Raw genomic sequence first — 21,397 nt, forward strand, 5'->3', positions numbered from 1 at the left:
AAAAAAGCAAAAGTTGACCGAAAGTGCATTTTTGTTTAGACTCCATGAGGTTCCGTTTTACAAGTGATCCAATGTTTACCTTTTTTTGTACGCCTTCCAAAGTATGTTTTTTCCCCCTTCATGTCGAATTAAAATACTTGCTCATAGTTGACTTACCCTTCCTAAAAAAAAGGCAGAAACTTTGAGCAATCTAGGTTTTTTTAAGTTTTTTTCTTTCTTCCTCTCCTGAAAACACTCCCCAAAACACCCCTTTCCAGTTATAATCAGCATCGTGATCCAAGCGGATGCTACATAGAAGAGGAATCGCCATTTAATCAGAAAAATGTCCCTTACAGGAACCAGCAGCAGACAGGCAAAGTCTCCGGCCTGCCTCCATCCGAAATCATGCTCGTGTGCTTCAGAAGCATCCGGGTCCTCCTTTCCTGCTTTTTCCTGCAGACTGGCCTAAGCCGATGTCGTTCTGTTTCTCCCCTCGGCTGCCTGTAATCTGCTGTGTCCCCCCTGGAGGGGGACTGGGGGTCTGTGTTTAGCCATTTGTATCTACTCTAGCTGTTAAAGAAGTCCAAATGAAAATCAGGTGATGGTGGAACCATGGGGACTTGGGGGTGGGGCAGAGGTGGGAACATTTGTATCAGCTGAGTCAGCTTCATGGCTCCCTGTGGAGCCAGGGCTGAGCCTTGTCACATGCCCTCATCAATTAGAGATTGATCAGCCAGCAGTCAAGTGGGCATTCTCCAGTCCTTGCAAGAAGGATCAGCCCTTTCCGTACCAGCCTTCGTCGCCTTGTGCTTTGGTCTCCTTTTCTCCCCCGCCTGGATCCTGCCTCGCACGGGCCATCCTGTTGCTGAGGCTCGAGGTAACGTTCTGCTGACCCAGCTCCCTTTAGTCATGTTTGCTTGGCTCTGGTACCAAATAGTTGGGATTACCAGAGTGTCCTTCCTTGCGTGTCAGTACGGATGCTGTGACTGCCACCCACGTCCCCATCAAGTGCCCGTGCCCAAGCTCACTGTGCTGAGTGACTTACAAGGTGGCTTTCCTGAAACCCTCCTCTCGCCTGGACCCAAGAGAGACGACAGCTCTGGCTGGGGCTTGTGGTTTCCAGAGGGTCTGGACTGGTTTGGGTGCTTTAAAATATATATGTTTTTTTAATTCAGTGGTGCTTATGGGGCAGATGAAAATAGAACTTAAATGTGAGACTTAGGTGGATGGGAAAGTTAAATATTGGTCTCTTCAAGTTTTTGTTTTGTTTTGTTTTGTTTTTGCTTTTGCTATTATTACCACGTCACTTTCTCCATGTTAAAATGCCAAAAATGATCTAGTTGTTGTTGCTTATTTCCCTATTTTCCACCCCAGTCACTCCTTACTGTGACTCCTGCCCTGGAGGGCACGTAGCAGTGTCTGTCCTGCCAGTCCCAAGGCCCTGTGGGAGGAGACTGGCCTGCATCTCTCCAAGACTTAGTCTGACGCCAGGCATATCTCTTGTTCTGTGTTCTATCAGTAGTCCAGGGGAGAAGCTGCTGCCACTTCAGAGCTTTGCTAAACTAACCTAATTTGTCTAAATCACCCCAAAACCACTATCTCTGACTCATGCTTCCATGCAACAACCTGATCCGTTTTCCTGGACAGGTCTCTTTCCTGGAACACAGCCCAGGCACCTGTGTTCCTGGAATCCTTGAAGTCTCTCCTTTGAGTCGTGGTCACTGAGAGGGTTGAGGATGTAGCACCTGAGGTCCCAGCCTTTGCAGGGGCTGCCCTGGGTGGAGTTGGACTTAGATTTTCTGGCAGCCTCACGTAAACCTGGCAGCCAGCCTCTTCTAGAACCCTAACCAGGGACTGGAGCAGGAAAGGGACCTTCGAAGTGAAGACGGCCTCGAACCGCACCTCCTTTTAGCTTAGATCGAAAAATGAACTTCCTAATGGGTTAAATCCTTTAAAACAAGGAGCTGGGGAGAAGGGCATCGTGCACTCCTAGAGAAAGGTACTCAGTTGCCCGGCTGGGAACGTGCTTGGCACTGACCCCATGGGCATCTGACTGGTCTTCCACTTCAGGAAAAAAAATTTGAAAGAGGATTAGCATGAAGGGGAATCAAAGAGAAGGTTGTGATTTGGTTGAAGGTGCCTGGTTTAGTGCTGTTAATTGTCTTATTATATATATATACACACACATTTATATTTTTATATATATATCTTATTATATATATATATTTCTTGGAGTAAACATTTTAAATAAATGACATCATTGTCTAAAAAACAAAAAAATTATAAATCTGTATTATTGGGACACAGTGTATAAAAATATAATTTGTGACAAAAACATAAATAGGGGAGCAGAGCTATACAGGAGCAGAGTTAGTTGATATTAGCTTTATTCACTGTGGTAAAACATACATAAAATATGCCATTTTAAGCCTTTGTAAAGCATACAATTTCAGCATTATGTACATCCAAAATGCTGAGTAACTACACCACTATCCATTTCCAAAACTTTTGCATCATCCCACGCAAAAGCTCTTTACTGGTTAAACAATAATTCCTCATCTTCCTCTCCCATAGACTCTGGTAACTTCTATTCTACTTTCTGTCTCCATGAATTGACACAGATTTTAAGTTAAACTGATATCAATTCCACTGGATTGTTAGAATGTTGGATGTTAACTGTAATCCCCATTGTAACCACAAAGAAAGTATCTGAAGAATATATGCTAAAAAAAAATGAGGATAAGTGTGGTAGTTCACGCTTGTAAGCCCAGCACTTTGGGAGGCCAATGCAAGAGGATCACTTGAGGCCAGGAGTTCAAGACCAGCCTAGACAACATAACAAGACCCCATCTTTAAAAAAAACACAAACAAATAAACAAACAAAAACAATAGTTGGGCATGGTGGCAAACACCTGTAGGCCTAGGCACTTAAGAGGCTGAGGCAGGCTTGTGTGAGCCCAGAAGTTTGAGATTACAGTGAACTATGATCATGCCACTGTACTGCAGCCTGGACAACAGCGCACAACCTTGTTGAAACAGGAGGGGGAGGGAGAAGAGGGGAACAAAAGGGGAGAAGAGGGAAAGGGAGAGGAGCAGAAGGAAAGGAAGAAGAGAGAAAAAGGAAAAGGGAAAAGAAAAAGGAGAAAGAGGAAAGGGGAAAGGAAGAAGGAGAAACGAAAGGAAAGGACGAAAGCAGAAGGGAATCAAATCAGTGAACTACATTAGAAAAATCAACTACATACAAAAGAAGGCAGAAATAGAAGGACTGAGGGACAACAAAAGCTATACAAATAGCAAAAATGGCAAAAGTCCTTCCTTCTCAATAATTACTTTAAATGTAAATGTATTAAACACTCTAATCAAAAGGCAGAGATTGGCAGAATGGATACATAAGCTGTCTACAAGAGAATTACGTTAGGTCCGAAGGCACATAGGTTGGAACTGAAAGTATGCAAAATAACTAAAAGAGCTGGGTGGCTATAATAATATGCAGAAAAAAGTAGACTTTAAGTAGAAAATAGTCACAAGAAACAAAAAAGGATGTATGTTAATAAAAGAGTCAATTTATCAAGAAGATATATCAAGTATAAATATACATGCACCGAAAAACAGCTCCAAAGTATAGGAAGCAAACATTCATAAAATTAAAGGGACAAATAGTTCTAAAATAACAGTTCAAGATTTCAATACCCTATTCTCAATAATAAACAGAACAATTTGACAGCAGATTAACAAGAAAACAGAGGACTTGAACAATACTATAAACCAATGAGACTTAACAGACATATGTAGAACACTCCACCATATATTGGGCACAAAACAAGCTTCAATAAATTTAGATGACAGAAATCATAAGTATCTTCTCCAATCACAATGGAATGAAGGCAGAAATCAATGAGAAGGAAAACTGAAAAATTCACAAATATTGTGGAAATTACATACTCAACAACCAATTTATCAAAGAAGAAAACAGGGAAATTAGGATATAACTTGAAATGGATGAAAACAAAAATACAACATACCAAAACTTACAGGACAGAGGGAAAGCAGTGCTCAAGGGGAAATTTATAGCATACATCTTTACATTACATGAAAGATCTCAAACTAATAACCTAAGTTTATACCTTAAAGAACTAGAAAAAGAGTAAACTAAACCCAACGCTGGCAAAAGGAGGGAAATAATAAAGATTATTAGAGTGGAGACAAATGAAGCAGAGAATAGAAAAACAAAAGATAATCAATGAAGTCAAAAGTTGTTTCTTTTAAAAGATCAACAAAATTGACAAGCCCTTAGCAAGACTGACAAAGAAAAAAGATAGCAAATACAAATACCTAAAATAAGAAATAAAAATAGGGACATTACTAATGACTCTACAGAAATAAAAAGGACATAAAGAGCATTATAAACAAATATATGCCAACAAATTGGATAACCTGGATGAAAAGGACTAATTCTTAGAAACACACAAATTACCTAAACTGACTCAAGAATAAATAGAACATTTCAAAAGACTTTAACAAGAGTAATCAAAGTCAGTAATCAAAAACCTCCCAACAAGGAAAAGTCCAGAACCAGATGGCTTCAGTGGTGAATTCTACCAAACATTTAGAGAACAATTAACAAGACTGGGTGCGGTGGCTCACACTTGTAATCCCAGCACTTTAGGAGGCCAAGGCAGGAGGATCACTTGAGGCCAACAATTTGAGACCAGACTGGTCAACATAGCAAGACCCTGTCCCTACTGAAAAATAAAATTAGCCAGGAATGGTAGTACATGCCTACAGTCACATATACTTGGGAAACTGAGAAAGGAGGACTGCTTGAGCCCAGCCATTGGAGGCTGGAGTGAGCTACGATGTGTAGAATGTGACCTTAATTGGAAATACATAATTATATTCTTTACAGATGTAATTAGTTAAAATGAAGTGGGCCCTAAATGTCATATAATTGGTGTCCTTTGAAGAAGAGGAAAATTTGGATACAGAGACAGACACAGAGGGAAGAATGCCATGTGAAGATGGAGACACACAAAGATGTGGAGCAGCTGGACCTCTCATCTCCAAGATGTGGAGAAACTGGTAAGAATGTAAAATGGTGCAGCTGCTATAGAAAACAGTAAGGCAGTTTCTAAAAATATTTAAAACAAAATTAATCCATGATCCAACACTTTTACTTATGAGTGTGTGTGGGTATATATATTGGCAGGGCACAGTGGCTCATGCCTATAATCCCAATGCTTTGGGAGGCCAAGGCAGGAGGATCACTTGAGGCCAGGAGGTCGAGACCAGCCTGGGCAACAGAGCAAGATCCTCTCTCTACAATTTTTTTTTTCTTTATTAGGTGGGCATGGTGGTGCACATCTGTAGTCCCAGCTACTCAGGAGGCTGAGGCAGGAGGATCACGTGAGCCCAGGAGTTTGAGGTTACAGTGAACTATGATTGTGCCACTGCACTCCAGCCTGGGTGACAGGGCAAGACCTGTCTCCAAATGAAGAAAAAAAAAAAGAATTGAAAGCAGGGTCTTGAAGAGATATTTGCCCTCTCTTGTTCACAGCATTACTCACAACAGCCAAAAAGTAGAAACAACTCAAGTGTCCATCAACAGATGAATAAATGTGGCCTGTCCATACAATGGACTATTGTTTAGCTTTAAAAAGGAAAGAAATTCTGACACATGCTATAACACAGATAAACCTTGAAGGCATTATATTAAGTGAAATAAGCCAGTTACAAAAGGACAAATACTGTTATGATTCCACTCATATAAGGTCCCTAGAGTAGTGAAATTCATAGAGACGGAGTAGAATGCAGTAGTTGACAGGACTGAAGATATGGGAAATGGGGAATTTTTGTTTGATGGGTACAGTTTCATGTTGGAATGATGAAAAAGTTCTGGAAAAGGAGAGTGGTGATGGTTGCACAACATTGTGAGTATAATTAAAGCCAATGAATTGTATACTTAAAAATGATTTAAATGGCAAATCTTACTTTATATATATTTTACCACAATAGAAGAACTGAAAAAGAAATCAAGAATCATCAATGGGCAGAAAATTATTAGATGAAAGGCTGGAAACACGATATCCCACACACTAGAAGAGCATCAACACAAAGATTACTTACTAATTTCAAAAAGGAACAGGTACCTGATATAATTTGGGCATTTGTCCCCACCCAAATCTCATGTGGAAATGTAATCCCCAGTGGGACGTGGGGCCTGATGGGAGGTGTTTGGGTCATGGGGCACATCCTTCGTGGCTTGGTGCTGTCCTCACCATAGTGAGCAAGTTTTCACAAGATCTAGTTGTTTAAGTGTGTGGCACCTCCGCAGCCCTTGCTCCTGTTCTCACCATGCGAAATGCCTGCTCCCGCTTTGCCTTCCCACCATAAGTAAAAGCTTCCTGAGGCCTCTCCAAAAGTAAGCCAATGCTAGTGCCATGCTTCCTGTACAGTCTTCAGAACCCTGAGCCCATTAAACCTCTTATTTATAAATTACCCAGCCTCAGGTATTTCATCACAGTAATGCAAGAACAGACCCTTACCATAGCAAAATGTGGTATAAACCACCTTAACCAAGTAATCAAATTTAATAGTGCCAAGAGTGAGAGTAGCTGCCATCATGTACCTCCTGATGTGATACAGTGAGAAGAGCACAAAGGCACCCAGTATCACCTATTTGACCAAAATATTTAACCTGAACCTCATCATGAGGAAAAGATCAGAGAAATCCAAGTGGTTTTGTAGAGACAGTCTAGCTGGGATCTTCAACGTCAATGTCATAAAAGACTAAATAAGGCCTGGGAAAACTGTTCTACTCAATTAAAGCATGCAAGAGAGACACAGCAACTATAAGAAATGCATGTACTTGACTGAATCTTGGAATTCCAAAAGACCACTACAAAAGACTTGATTGGGACAACAAGGTAAACTGAATGTAGCCTATATGTTAGGTAGAAAGTACAATCATCTTATTGTGGTGAGACAGGAGAATGTTCTTGTTCTTAAGGGGATGAGATGCATACTCAAGTATTTATGGATGAAATTACAATATATCCAAGTAACTCTTACATGACTCAATAACAATACAGGTAGAGTGAGGCCTGGAGAACACTCTGGCTTTGGAAGGCAGGAAAGGATCTGAGTGAATCATTTCAGAAGAGTAGTAGGGCTAACCACTGGATTACAAGAACACCACAAATGAACAGGCAATGAGAAATGAGAGCTGCTGGTAGAAGGTGGCAGGGCTGCAGGAGGCCACAGGACTGGACTGGCGAGAACAGGCAGACCTGACCACACTGATGAACTGAGAGCAAGAGGTAGCGGAGAGTGAGAAAGCACACAGGGCCCACAGATGCGATCCAAAGCAGAGCACAAAAAGTGAAGACTTATTCCAGGAAGGGTATTGACCATTTATTATTTACTGAACATCAGTCAAAAGGAAATGAGCTTCAATTACAACATAAGTGACGCAGGGTAGACAGAAGGGTGGCTTTTTAAAAGAACGCATTCCGGCACTGAGGTAATGAGAGAGGAGGACACAGGGCGGTCTCAGACGCATCCCTCCTACGAGTGACCTGGCAAAGGAAAGTCTTACTGGCTCCATTCGTCGTCCTCCTATAGTTCAAAGACTGCACACAGCTTCTTGCTCACCTACAAACTTGAGAGTGGCTAAAAATAGGACAGCAAAGAACTGGCTTAATAGACATTATCTTAAGTTAAAAGAACAAAAGTCAACCGCTTAGTGCGATCCCACATGCATCCCATGAAATCACTTTTACCAAAACATCCATTTTCCCAACTCATCTTCCTCACAAGAAGAAAGCAATCACCCTCCACTGTGTCTACCTTCAGACTGAACAAATGGCCAAAAAGACACAGTGTAACATGCTTTTGATTTGCTGTGAGAAATGAGATGTAGTTCAACACCACTGTGATTTGTAATGCCATTTACATAATTAAACATACAGACAAGTGGCATGAGGAGGTGAATATGGTTAATGGAGTTGCAGAAGAGCTAAAAATAGCAGACACAGCTACAGGCTGGAAGGGACGCTGGAGGCGGGACCTACTGATGGGCGCTGATGGCCACAGAAAGATTGTCAATACACCAGAAGCATCTTCTCTATTTAGCTGGGGACTTTTAATCAAGATTTAAAAGCTCCCCACAGACATGGAGCAGCTGGTAGTGGCCTCTTTCACAGATGCAAACTGAAGGTTATCATTGGGCCACAGAGGGCTTGCCCAAGAGTTCATCTGCTACTAAATTCCAGCTCAAAAACTTACCAAAAACCTGCCTTCTACCAAAAGACCTGAGAGTGGGTTCATCCAAACCAGTTTATCATCTGGTAGGGCACTGGATCACATTGAGCCTTCAGATTTGTTTTATTTATACCATACCAGTTTCTTCTTATTCTTCCTCCTCCTCCTCCCTCTTCTTTTTTAAAGTCTGAATTAGTTGCTGACACCCAAAAATTCACATAGATACCCCTGTTGGCAGCTGGGCACCCCTGGGCTCATACTCCCAGAGCTCTGCGGTGCTCAGGTGCTCACCAATCCCTGCTGTGTTTTCTTACAATGCCTTACTCGTTTCTGGGGCCTACTTGTCCAGAAGGTATTAAGTTTACTTCACACCAGTTTTCTTGAAACTGGCTTAGATTTCTAACCTGTACCACCTCATGGTACCTACCTCAAGATACCTATGCAATAAGCAAAAGTGTTATTTCCTATCTTCAGTCTTTGCAAAATGCCTCCTGGCACTAGTTTGAGCTTGCTGAAGAAGTCTGTGTTCACTTTCTCTACTTTCCCAATGATCTATACACCATAAACAAAGCCCTTTACTTTTAAAGTTGTCTTTCCAGAGCAATATTTTCCCTCTTCCTTTTCAGCCCCCTTGCCCCACCACTACCTCATCACTGCTTTAGTGTTGTTAAGGATTTTCCCCTAGACTTCTTCCAGATAGGATGACAAAGTCCCTAAGTACAGGGTCAGTTTCCCTTATCTGAAATGCTTGGGACCAAAGTGTTTCAGACTTTGAATTTTCTGTGATTTCTGAATATTTGCACTAATCTTACGTTGAACATCCCATATCCGAAAACCCAAAATCCAAAATGCTCCAAAGGGCATTTCCTCTGAGTGTCATGTCAGCACTTGCAAAGGTTTGAATTTGGGAGCATTCTAGACAGCAGATTTTTAGATTTGGGGGGCTCAACCCATACAACCTGCGATTTTATCAAGAAAAACAAATACGTGTGTGGTTGTTCAGGCTTTCTTCCCTATGCTAAAAAAGAAAGGAGGAAGAAGTAGAAATCTGTAATACCACCAGTTGATTTACAAGTGCACGAGGACACAGGTGAAAACAAACATACATGACGTGATTCCTGCCTTAATTAACAAGACACAAGTAGATAACCAGACTAAGGTTAACCACTCATACTTACCACTGACCTATTATCTACTTGTTCACTATCTCTCCATCCTTACATTCCATAAAACTAGTACACAAGTGCTAAAGGGTAAGAGCTTTGTTCTGCTCTGCTGTATCCCCAATGCCTGGAACACAGCGTGGTGCACAGAATCTTCAATAAATACCTGTTGAATGAACAGGTAAATGAAAGATTTCCCATTTAGTCCTCATGCCCCGTGAGGCTGCTTGATACTACAACTGAGGAAACTGTAGCCACAGAGTATTGGTAATTTGCTCAAGGTTATCCAGGACCATCAGCCTATGGTGTGGGTATGACAGAGTAGGGAGACCTGGATTTATAAAGAGAAGCAATCCTGAAAAACACTGGTGAGCTACACATTCCACTTGCCCCCTGCCTTACAGCATACAGCATGTATATCACAATGGAAAAAGCTCTCCACGGTCCAGCTGGGGTGAGAAACAAGCGGACACCCTCCCTTCAGGAGGCCAGGCTCTCCAGCAGCCTGTGGTTCCCCAGGCAGCTCTATTGGAGACAAAGGAGAAGCATTTTAGTAACATTTATCTTTCTCCTTTTACAAAAACCATTAATTCTCAATAGTGGGTGTATTTTACAGAATCACTCAAGAGGCTTCTGCAATCTCTATTTCCTCTCTCTACCTTCCCCAGCACCAGATTCTAAGCTATGGGTCCAAGGTAGAGGTGGGCAGAGGGGCTGGTAAAGAATCATGACCACAGGCCGGGCGCGGTGGCTCAAGCCTGTAATCCCAGCACTTTGGGAGGCCGAGACGGGCAGATCATGAGGTCAGGAGATCGAGACCATCCTGGCTAATCCAATGAAACCCCGTCTCTACTAAAAAAAAAAAAAAAATACAAAAAACTAGCCGGGCAAGGTGGCGGGCGCCTGTAGTCCCAGCTACTCGGGAGGCTGAGGCAGGAGAATGGTGTAAACCCGGGAGGCGGAGCTTGCAGTGAGCTGAGATCCAGCCACTGCACTCCAGCCTGGGCGACAGAGCAAGACTCCGTCTCAAAAAAAAAAAGGAATCATGACCATAGTGGGAAACTCTGTCCTGTGTTCCAGCTGCAATGTCCATCAGGCTCTCTAGCACCAGTACCCACAGACAACCAGCTGCTGCAACAGGGATTCTCTCTGAGCCCTGCACAGACCCAGTGTATGGCCCTGGACAGTTTACTAACCTCCCAGAACCTCAAAGTCATCTGCAAAAAGGGGCAACACTACCCCTACCTAAAGAGGCACTGTGAGAATCAAATGAGAAAACCTACACAAAGCACCTGATCCAGGATAGCAGCATAAGGAATGGCTGTGTCTACACACACACACACACACACACACACACACACATGCACAGGCGTGCACACACACACAGAGATAATAGCGCCACCAACACCTGGGTATTTCACAATAAGAAGGTATAAGCCATGACTTCATTCCCATCTCATAAATTTAATGACCACAAATTTTGATACATTGAGTTTATGAATAAAAGGGGAGCCACTGGTATCTTTTTTTAGACTAACGGAATGTTCCATTTTTTTAAGTCACACAAATATATCTGCATTTAATGAGACAGTTGTGCCTACCTGTCAGGCCTAAATAATCGGGCTGCCAAAAAGAGAACTACAGTGACTGAAATACAGATATATTGCAGACTCTCTGGGGAGCCTGGTGAAACGACAGGATTTCAAGAAATAGTGTGGAAGACACTTCCTCATACCTGCTGTGCTGCAGAGCCTCAGAGATGACCCTCCAGCCAGGGATGTTACCCAGGGCCCCAGGACACATGCCCAGGGACTTGCAGACATGGGCATTCGCTCAGGTTCTTGGACGGGCCACCTAGCCTCACCCTGGGCCTTGGGCTGCCCTATACAGTGACAGGGCTGAGCTAGATGGACATAGAAACCTCAAAAACGCATTCCCAGCTGTTGATCGTTCCTGGTACCTCTCCTCCCAACTGAAGACAAAGATGCTGCCTGCTATCCAGGACAGGTCCTGAGGAAAGTTGTCAACTCTGATTTCTTTGAACCCTTCTCCCTCCTCACATTCTTGTCTGGCATTGCTTATGCCCAATCCATTGTCCTCTGCCCTCGCTAGACCCAGAACACAGCTGGCCTCCTCTTTTCCGGGCCATTGTTCTTCAGGTACTCGAGGAGCTTGGATTCTCTCCACACTCCCCATTTCCCCAGGATTTTAGAATATGACAACTCATTGCCCCCAGCGGGAAGATGCCAGACCCAGGAGACTGGCAGCAGCTGCGCTCCCTCCTTGTGGCCACTGCCCTTCCTGCCCATCAGCTTCTTAGCCTGAAGACGTTCTGAGGGACAGCCTCCAAAGGCCAAAGCACCAAAGGTGCCTACCATTTCATCTCCAGGGCTCCTAAACAGGTCCTGCTAGAAAAGGTGGCAAGTGGATTCGATAGGGGCTAAAAGCAAAATTCATCTGGAGGGACATGATCCCTAAGGAGATCAGGGTTCCTAGCAGCAGTTACACTGGCAAAAATCAATCTCCCCTGAAAACCAGTTAGGAGGAGCACACCGGATTTTCACTTCGGAAGCTGAGCTGTTAGACACAGCCTGCTTTGGAGAGGAAAAGAAAGAATGTTCCTGGACAGGTTTGCCTCCTTACCCCAGCTTGCTCCTCTGCCAACAGCTGGTACCTTAGAAAGAGCTCAGCCACAAGGGGTGCCACTGGGTGTTCTGGCACAGATGTCCACAAGGAGATTTGCATGATCCCAAAGGGCTGAGTACATGGCTTAGGGGCTGAAGGGCAGCCTGTGCTGACACAGCCAGCTGCTGGTACCATCTCCTGGAGGGAATGATTGCTTTCTAGGACCTATGGTAGGTGAAGCACTGAGCTAGGCACTTTGAAGATATTTATACTCGGTCCTTGCAACAACCCTGTGAAGTCAATATTGCTGTCCCTGTATTACAGATGTGGAAAGTGATGCCCAGAGACACTTAACCAAGGTCATACAACTTGTTTCAGTAACACAGATGAGATTCTTTTAACCTTTTCTATTACCTGCTACTTCCTCTCAAGGCAGTTCAGACTGTGATCCAAAGAACTGTAGCTCTAACTGCTATGACTATTTTATGGACTAATGTGGACAAACCAGAGATTACAGATCGGGGTCACAAGGATGTCAGTGCTGTTGGGACTCTAAGGAAGCATGTGAATATTCTAACAGGATCCCCCGCCTCCACATGTAATTTATACATCACCTTCCCAATAAACACTCAAGCCTGGCAATCCCTTTCCTCTCCACCCCTCTCAGGGAAAGCAGGTACTACTGAGCTTCTCCAGGCCACGTGTTGGTACCTCTCAGGTGGTACCACTTCAAACAAGGCTCAGCATATGCTCACCACAGCCCTCGGTGCCCACTGCCACCCAGACTCTTCCTGGAGCATTGCAGCCCACAGAGCAGGAAGAACGAAGCCCATGGGCCCTCTCTTCACCCACTGCTGCAGAAAGGCAGGCCACGAAGCCCTGGGCAATGCGCCTGTACACCAGAGAGAGAGAGACGGGGGCAAGGACAGATGAAGAGAAGGCAAGAACAGAGGCAGGACACTGATCTTTATCTGGGAAGAGAATGCTAGCCAAGGTCCCGATAAGGTTGAGACAAACTCTCTGTTGATGCCAGTTCTACAGAGGCCCCATCCAATGTTTACAGAGAACTCCACCCCAAGGCCGGTTTACAAGCTGGAGCTATGGCAGGCATGCAGGCGGGCTGCAGCATGCTCCTGGAATGTCTTTGGAATGATCTGCACCCAGCTATGAGTGCCTCAGTGCCCCTCCTCCTCAACCTCCAGGTGGGCAAAAGGACTGCACAGCTCCTGCTGACGGACCTTGGCTTCTTCACAGAAACAAGCAAGCATGGCCATATACAGATGCCAACTTGAGGTTCCTTCATGCAACGGCTGCTTGCCATGGGAAGTCCAAGTCATTGCTATGTTAGCTGTTTGCTCCATGTCCCTCCCCTGGGCCCTGAAAAAATCCCCTTGGCTGCCAAAATCGTGTGACAGTCCATCCGCCCACAAGAAAGTCAGAATCTGCTTGTTTTGCAAAAAGCAGCCAAGGAAAAGGCGCTTGAAGGGTGCCACCAGCTACCAAGAGAAGGCCTAATGCAAGGAATCCTCCTATCCCCCACCCCTCTGCCAGCTGGGGAAGCAGTCCACACAGTTCTTAATTTGGCCTTAACCTCGGGTACCTGGCAATGACAATGTGACTTACAAGGTCTAGGAACAAAGTAGCTGGGGTTGAGGAGTCAATGCCCTAGCCCAGCCCATCATAAAACCCCAACATTTCTCCTTCCTCATCTAATCCCAACTGCTCCTTCTCCACATTTTCTGGATCCAAACCAAGCCATCAGTAACTTTCTGGATGAGGAGGAGAACAGGGTGAGAGAAAAGGGAGCCCTTCTCAGCAAGCCACACTAAAGGGGCGGGGAGAATGGGATGCTAAATCCCCACAGGGCAGTACAAAGCTGGTGATCTGCACCTGCCTCCCGAGGGTAGCCACAACAAAGGGAGGTCAGATAACACCAAAAAGCCAGGTCTCCTAACAAAAAGAGGACAGGAGATGAAAGACCAGGCCTTGGGTAGAGGGCCTTTCAGCCTCCTCAGCTAGATTTAATCAGTCTCAAAGTTACCAGGTTACAGGCCCTCAGAGGATGACATTGGGGGAAGGAGCCTTCTCCCCACCCTGCCCAAGACCTTCTCCCAGCACGCCTGTCCTTCCAGTCAACGAGTGGCCCAGGCCTGCCACCTAGTGGGCTCTGCTCACACATAACGGGAAGAGACTGGATCCCAGAAGAGAGGCTGCTGTGACCAGAGTCCTGCCAACAGTTCCAGGACTTCATTCACAAGACACAGTGGGGTTCTCTCAGGCTGTGGCAATAACCAAAACTACCGGAGAAAACCATTTCCCGGGGATCAGTGACAAATGAAAAATAGGAAGGAGTCAGTTGCATTCTCAGAGGCTAGCCTTCTTCCCCACCTTTTCTAAGCCCAAACAGCTCCTGCACCCAGAGCCTGTCCCCAGTGAAGCACAGGAAATGCATGGGACAGGAATGCCAATTCCGAAATGCTAGTCCTAGAGTGCCCCTACTCACACACACAGGTTCTAAGCTCTGGCCTCACCCTAAGACTCTGGCCTAAAAGCTGTGATTTTTACATGGCCATTAGATAAGTGAATTTTACTATGCATGAGGCCATGTCCCGGAGGTGGACAGGGTACAGGGCCTTGGAGGGGCGTAACTGGTAAACCTCAGAGGGCAGTACAGGCACATTCCATGTGCTGTGCACCTGGTGCTGCTCTAAGCTTGTCTCCTATCTCAAGAAGTCTTACGACTATCCAGGGAGGAGACAGGATCACCAGCAGGGACCACAGAGGATTCAGTGCCCTCCTCAGGAAGCACAACTGGGAAGCAGGATTTGACCCCAGGCAACCCGGCTCCTGAATTCACACCATACCGCAGCCTCCAATCCTAGCCGCTAGACATAACAGAAGAAGAATAAAAAAAAAACTCACACTCTCGTGCTCGCTTCGGCAGCACATATACTAAAACTCACACTCTAAAACCCTAAAAACCCAGGTCTGCTCTGGCCAGAGGGCCCCAGCAAAGGAGCAGAATCTGGCTACCCTAGGGGAGCAGACAAAAATCAAGTTAGGGCAATGGAGGCATCAATTTTTTTTTTTTTTTTTTTTTTGAGACAGGGTCACTCAGGCTAGAGTGCAGTGACATGATCTTGGCTCACTGCAACCTCGACCTCCAAGGCTCAAGCAATTCTCGTGCCTCAGCTTCCCCAGTAGCAGGGACCACAGGTGTGCACCATCACGCCTGGCTAATTTTTGTAATTTTTGTAGAGACACGGTTTTGCCATGTTGCCCAGGCTGGTCTCGAACTTGTGGCCTCAAGCAATCAGCCTACCTCTGCCTCCCAAAGTGCTGGAATTACAGGCATGAGCTACCACACACGGTGGCAAATTCTTAGTGAGGAAAAGAAGTGCGACCAGAGGCCCACAGAAAAAAAAAAACAGTCCCCCAGATGCCCTGCAAGGCCTGGACACAAAAGAAAAACACACATTCCTTTTCAGCCCTACCAGTGGGGACTCCAGGGAAAACCAGAGGGCAAGAAAGATGAGAAGCCTTAGACCACTGCTCCTCTCTCTCCTACCCTTCCAGAGCCTCAAGAGGTCAAGACGGCTATGCTGGGGTCAGCACAGGGCACCAACTGCCCTTGCTCAGCTGTGCCTTCTTGTGGAGACAGCAAAGGCAGGGCCCATAGCCATAATGTCAGTCCCTGGAGGAACTTCATCGATTCCTCATTAGCATGGGAGAACTGCCTGCCCACCTGTTAGAAAAACTTTCCATTTATGGTGACAGATGGGGCAGTGTTAATGGGCTGGCTTTAACTGGGAAACAAGGAAGTCCAGGCTCATTGCAAAAGGAATTAGCATTAAAGCTAGGTGGGTCTGTTCATTTACAGGGAGGTTTGGGAGAAAGCTCTGGGAACTTGCCTCTCATGCCAGGGGTGTCCAGGCACTCAAGACTCAGGCCCAGAGGCAGCCATGCCTAGCCAGGGCCAGCCCCTAGCAGAGTCTCTAGCACCAAAGGCCACATGGCTCAACCTCCATCTCAGTCCTCATCCTGAAGCAACTCCCAGGAGGGAGTCGCCAACTCTGGAGCACTTCTCTCCAATTCTGTCTGATCTGGTGGAAAACACTGTCCCTCTCTGAGGTCTGGCCAGGGCCATACTTTGGACAGCCAGCCAGGGGAAGAGCTGTGTGCTTTGCCGCGGGTGGCATCTTGACAGATCATCTTCCAAACAGAGACACACACATCTGGGGTCTCGGCGGAAGCCCTGAGGTCAGCTGCCTGGAAGGCCAGGTGAGCACAAGGAGAAAATAGTCAAAGACAACTCTGTGGGATATTCCCTGCTTGTTCCTCAGAAACAACCCCCATGAATGTCTGGGCAGAATTAACAGCATTGTGCCTTCTCGAGGACCTCTCCACTGCTAAATATGGAGAATTGAGCAGCTATCCCAATTGTTCAATGTTTTGTAAATGATTCAAGCCCAGGTATGGAGAGAAGACAGGTTCTGTACTGGACGTCCTCAGTTTGAGGTCCCTGAAGGCACCAGGAGAGGTGTGGCCAACCAGCATCTAGAGAACAGAAGCCCTGAACAGACATCAGGCCAAGGTGGATGTGGGAGTTTTCAAGAGGTAACGAAGAGGCAACAAACAACAGTGGTGGATTTCCAATTGTCCCCCCATAGCCATTCTTTCCTCCTCCTTTGGTATGGAGCTTTGGCTGGGCATCCAGCTACACTGTCTAGACATTTCCTAAACAACCTGTCACTAGCAGTGGTCATGTGACTATCTTCTAGCCAACAAGATATGTCCAGAAATGATGGAGCCCAGTTCCATCATTGGCAAATGGAGCAAAGTGGTTGCTCCATTTCTCTCCAGTTCTGGTCTTGCCCATAAAAGAGCCAAATGGGTATGCACTCACATGGCCCATGTCCCCTTCACACTGTTCAGGAACTGGAGAGAAATGGAGCAACCACTTTGCATCCAAGGCTGCTGAGGCTGGCAGAGCTCCCACTAGCCTTGGACTACCTTTAGACAGTTCCATGAAAGAGAAACAAGTCTTTCTTATGTATGCCACTGTATCTGGGGGCCTCTCTGCTACAGCAGCTCAATCTAGACCATAACTGATTGAAGGACCCAGAGGTAGGGAAGCCAGAGAGGAGCCTAGGCATCTCCTTATCAAAAAAGGGCATCTGGCTCAGGCCAGAAACCCGAGTCATTCTCTACACTTCCTTCTTCCTCACCCCACAGGCCCCATCCTCACCAAATGCATCAATTCTGTCTACACATAATTCTTCCCCCAGACACTGTCACTGTCCTTTGTCTGGGTCACCATGATCTCTCTGAAGGGCTCTTGGAATCCTGTTGATTTCCCTGCCTCTGCTCTTGCCCACTCTGCCATCTTCCCCAGAACTTCTATGAAAACCTTTCACACACTCCCCGCTGCTTCTCAAACCCAGTTTCTGTAAGTGCCCATGAGTCCCCGCCCACTGTTCACACCCTTCTTGCTGGCAGCTGCTTTCACTCACTGAGCTCCCCACCACCCAGTCCGGGGCGCACTCCCCACAAACTGCAGAGCTCCTCCTCCTCACTCTGTCTCCTTCCCACTTACACTCTAGGTCGCAGCTCAAATGTCCACTCCACAGAGAAGCATTAGCTGACCTCAATCTAAATTAAGGCACCACTATCACTCTCTCTCTACAGCAGTACGCTTATTTCAGCTGGTAATAGTTACTTGTTTGGTATCTGTTTCTCCAACTGGAGCAGGGGCTTTGGCAGGGTCAGGATCGGGTCACTTCTGGATGGCCAGTCCAGACCAGGCCACAGCCCTGCTCAGGGAACATGTGTTGAACGGACAGATGGAGCATGCAGAAAGGGGGCAGGAGAGCTAAGGCACAGAGGCTCACACAAGGGACATTTAAAGGAAGAGTAGCTGCTTGGTGATAAATACCCCTTGAAGGAAATGTGAAGAAGGAAAGTTATCAGATTTGTTGGAAAGAAGATCACGGTAATTTCTTTTCTTTTCTTTTCTTTTCCTTTTTTTTTTTTTTTTTTTTTTTGAGATGGAATCTTGCGCTGTCATCCAGACAAGAGTGCAGTGGCACAATCTCGGCTCACTGCAACCTCCACCTCCCAGGTTCAAGCAAGTCTCCTGCCTCAGCCTCCCAAGTAGCTGAGATTACAGGTGCACACCACCATGCCCGGCTAATTTTTGTATTTTTAGTAAAGATGGGGTTTCACTGTGTTGCCCAGGCTGGTCTCAAATTCCTGACCTCAGATGATCCATCCGCCTCGGCTTCCCAAAGTGCTGGGATTACAGGTGTGAGCCACCGCACCCAGCCAATCACGGTAATTTCTGAGATCACACCAAATTGTAATAAGTTTGAGAATAAAGATTATGACTTTACCACTATGATTCCAAGACACTCTATGGCAAGGAAAAGGAAGAGCCAGGAGACAACCAGAGTGGCTGCTTGGGAAAGGGCTATTGGTTTTAGACAAGGAGATCTGAGCAGAAAGTGGGGAAGTAACAGAGCACGCTCTAAGAGGAGGGGAAGAGCTAGATCCAGGATCCAGGTCACTGGCAGAGAGGCCCCTTTTAGGAGGAGAGGAAGCAAGGAGGAGAGGGCGGTGAGGCCAGGATGGAGAGAACTCACAAGTGGATGTGGGGAGGGCACAGGAGGGTGCTGCTGGAACACAGCAAGAGGAAGGCAGCAGCAGAGAGGGTAATGCCCAGGAGGTCAGAGAGCACGAACTGCACGAGAACCCATTCATCCAGCCTCTAGCGGCCCCCAGGAGCCCAGGCCCGGATGCAGAGAAACCAGCTGGTGGGGTTTACCCAAGGCTATAATCCAGCAACGTGGGCATGGAGGAATGCCATGGAAATGAAGGGAAGGAAGGTGCTGGCTATATCTAGCTGTCAGTACTGACCCTGAGGGCAGGGAGACGTGTCAGGCCACAAGACCTGATGGGCCTTGAGAATTGAGTCATGATGAAATCCAAGACGATGGTAAAGCAGATTTCTGATATATGAAGTGCTATCAGAAAGAAAATGCCAATTGGAATAAGGTTAAAGACCAGCCTTACTAGTAGGAAGACTGAGAAGCGTGATCCAGAAGCCAGTGGCCATGAATGCTTTTCACCTTTAGTCTCACTAAGAAAATGTTTAGGTATAATTTCTGTTGTGAGCCTACTGCAGTCTAGACATTCTCCTAGGCACTTAATTTTATCTCACTGAAACCCCATACTAATCTTATGAATTGCATTATCATCTCACTTTACAGCTGGGAAAACTGAACGTGTATGGAGATATCCCAGAGAAGCAGCAGAAATGAGCTGCAAATACAAGTCTCTCTTATGATAACTACAAAGTCACACACGACTACAAAGACCACACCAAGACCCAGATCATCCGAGTAAAGATCTTTTCCTGGGCTTTGGACCTCAGCTAGAGAAACTGAGGCATCACCAGCAGCTCCTGAGAGAGAGAAAGGAGACGAGATGACGGGAAAAACAAAAACAGCTCCAAAAGCTTAGGCTGTCTCGGAAGAGAAGCAGCCAGTGATCCCAAAAGCCCTGTACACAGCCATGAAAGCTGAGACCAGGGCAAAAAACCCGGGGCCAGACAACTTAGGCTGAGGAGAGGCTCCCCCAGTACTCCCGGGCCACCTTGCGGCCCCACAGCACCCAGGCCAACCATGCAGCTGCCTGTGCAGCCACAGATTAAATAAAATGTCCTGAAGCGGCCAAGCCCACTCCTCCAGAGTGAAGATTAAGGAAGCACTGCGAACAATCAAGAAGGGGAAAGGAAAAAAAAAGAAAACCTGCCACATGCCAGGCTGCCGGGAGTTAACAGCCCTACTCATTTCTCATCAAAAACCTCTTTGGAAGAGGTTAAGCACACGATAGGCTATAGAAAGTACCCGCCTCCCAGCTGCTTGAAATTCCACACATGTGACATGGCGGTGTATTTCTATTAATGTCCAGTGTGTGTCAGCATGAAGATAAGGTGCCGACATCGTGTCCGACCAGTCAGCTAGAGAATGGGCCCTGTGTTCAACATTGTCTGACACCTGGGAGCCCCAAGAACAGAGGCTCTTGGGCGGATCCTGCGCTGGATGCACTCGCACACCAAGCGCCAGTGCTGCCAGGGGAGGTGTAGAAAAGGAGCAGGCCCGAGGCAGGGCAGGGCTGCCAGGCCTCTTGGGAACCATTACACACAAGGGAAAAAAAGCACCAGAGGCTGTGTGTGTTAGGGAAGGCACTCAATCAACTGGGGAAGAGGAAAGAGAGCAGGAAGTCAGCATCAAGAAAAGGAAAGTCATGACTTTCCCAGCAAGGCTGCCCAGGCCGTGCCCGCTGTGCGAGGCTGATGTGCAGGTGCTCCCTTCCCTGTGGGCATGGGCGCAGGGGCAAGGCTCTCAGTAGAAGCCCTTCCACAAAGACTGTCACCCCCAGTGTGTCTAGTCCCAGCGGCCTCAGAGCTTTGTTACTTGATGTGTGTCATGCAAAAGGCTTTGCCACACACCTCTAACTCTCCTCAGCAATACCCCTTAGCCACCCTGCCCAGCCACCCAAGTCATAGCCAAGAAGAGAGTACCAGAATCCTCCAGAGAAGCCTTGCCAAGATTTGATAAGGAAGGAGGAGACACCACCAAGTGTAGGGGGTGGGAAGTGCCTTGACTCTGCTAAGAACACACCCAAGTGGGCAGGGAGCCAAGCACTCAGGGCTCCCTACCCACTCACCCTCGCAAGCTCAAGGTCAGCGAAACAAGCCAGTCCTGGCATCAGCAAGAATGCAAGCCCAGAAACAGCAGCCCTGAATGGCTGTATCTCCTCTCTAGGCACAAATTAACCTTGGGAGTTAGGAAAGAACAACTAGCGGGATCTGGAAGGTCTGTTTTAGAATTAAGGCTACCTGGCGGGGAGGGGTGTACTCAGGGGCCTCTGAAGCCTGAAGCCAGCCAAGGTGGAGGGTTAGAACATTAGCAACCCGGTAACAGCCGGCGATCCTGCACTCAAAAGCACTCTGTTCGCTATCCCTTCTTTGCCACGGTGGAAAATCACTACCCACTTCTATCGTTTAGACTCTGTTAGTCACCTGTGCAGCTCCTCTCCTAGTGCATTCTGGGGGAGTTTGGCATAACAGAAAGAAAAGAATGTATTGACCACCTTCCATGTGCCAGACCATGTGCTGAAGGCTTTGCTCACATATTACGAAAGCATGCTAACAACTCTAGGAGAGATGTGCCATTTGACATGTGAGGAAACTGAGACTTGGTTAAATAATGAGTCCAGGGTCACAGAGACAGCACCTGGGGGATCTGAGCCCAGGTGTAACAGAGTCCAGACGCTGGGCTCCTTCTAAGCCACGAGGTTACAGAAAG

At 46.5% G+C, this 21,397-nt stretch overlaps 1 protein-coding gene across 7 annotated transcripts in view; it reads right to left on the reverse strand.

Annotated features, from left to right (window-relative positions):
* Positions 1-21,397, reverse strand: part of LOC105470224 (coiled-coil-helix-coiled-coil-helix domain containing 6) — a 237,539-nt gene that overhangs the window by 174,901 nt on the left and 41,241 nt on the right. The gene's annotated exons all lie outside the window — the stretch shown is intronic.

The sequence above is a fragment of the Macaca nemestrina genome, chromosome 2, assembly GCF_043159975.1.
Source record: "Macaca nemestrina isolate mMacNem1 chromosome 2, mMacNem.hap1, whole genome shotgun sequence".
Taxonomy (NCBI): domain Eukaryota; kingdom Metazoa; phylum Chordata; class Mammalia; order Primates; family Cercopithecidae; genus Macaca; species Macaca nemestrina.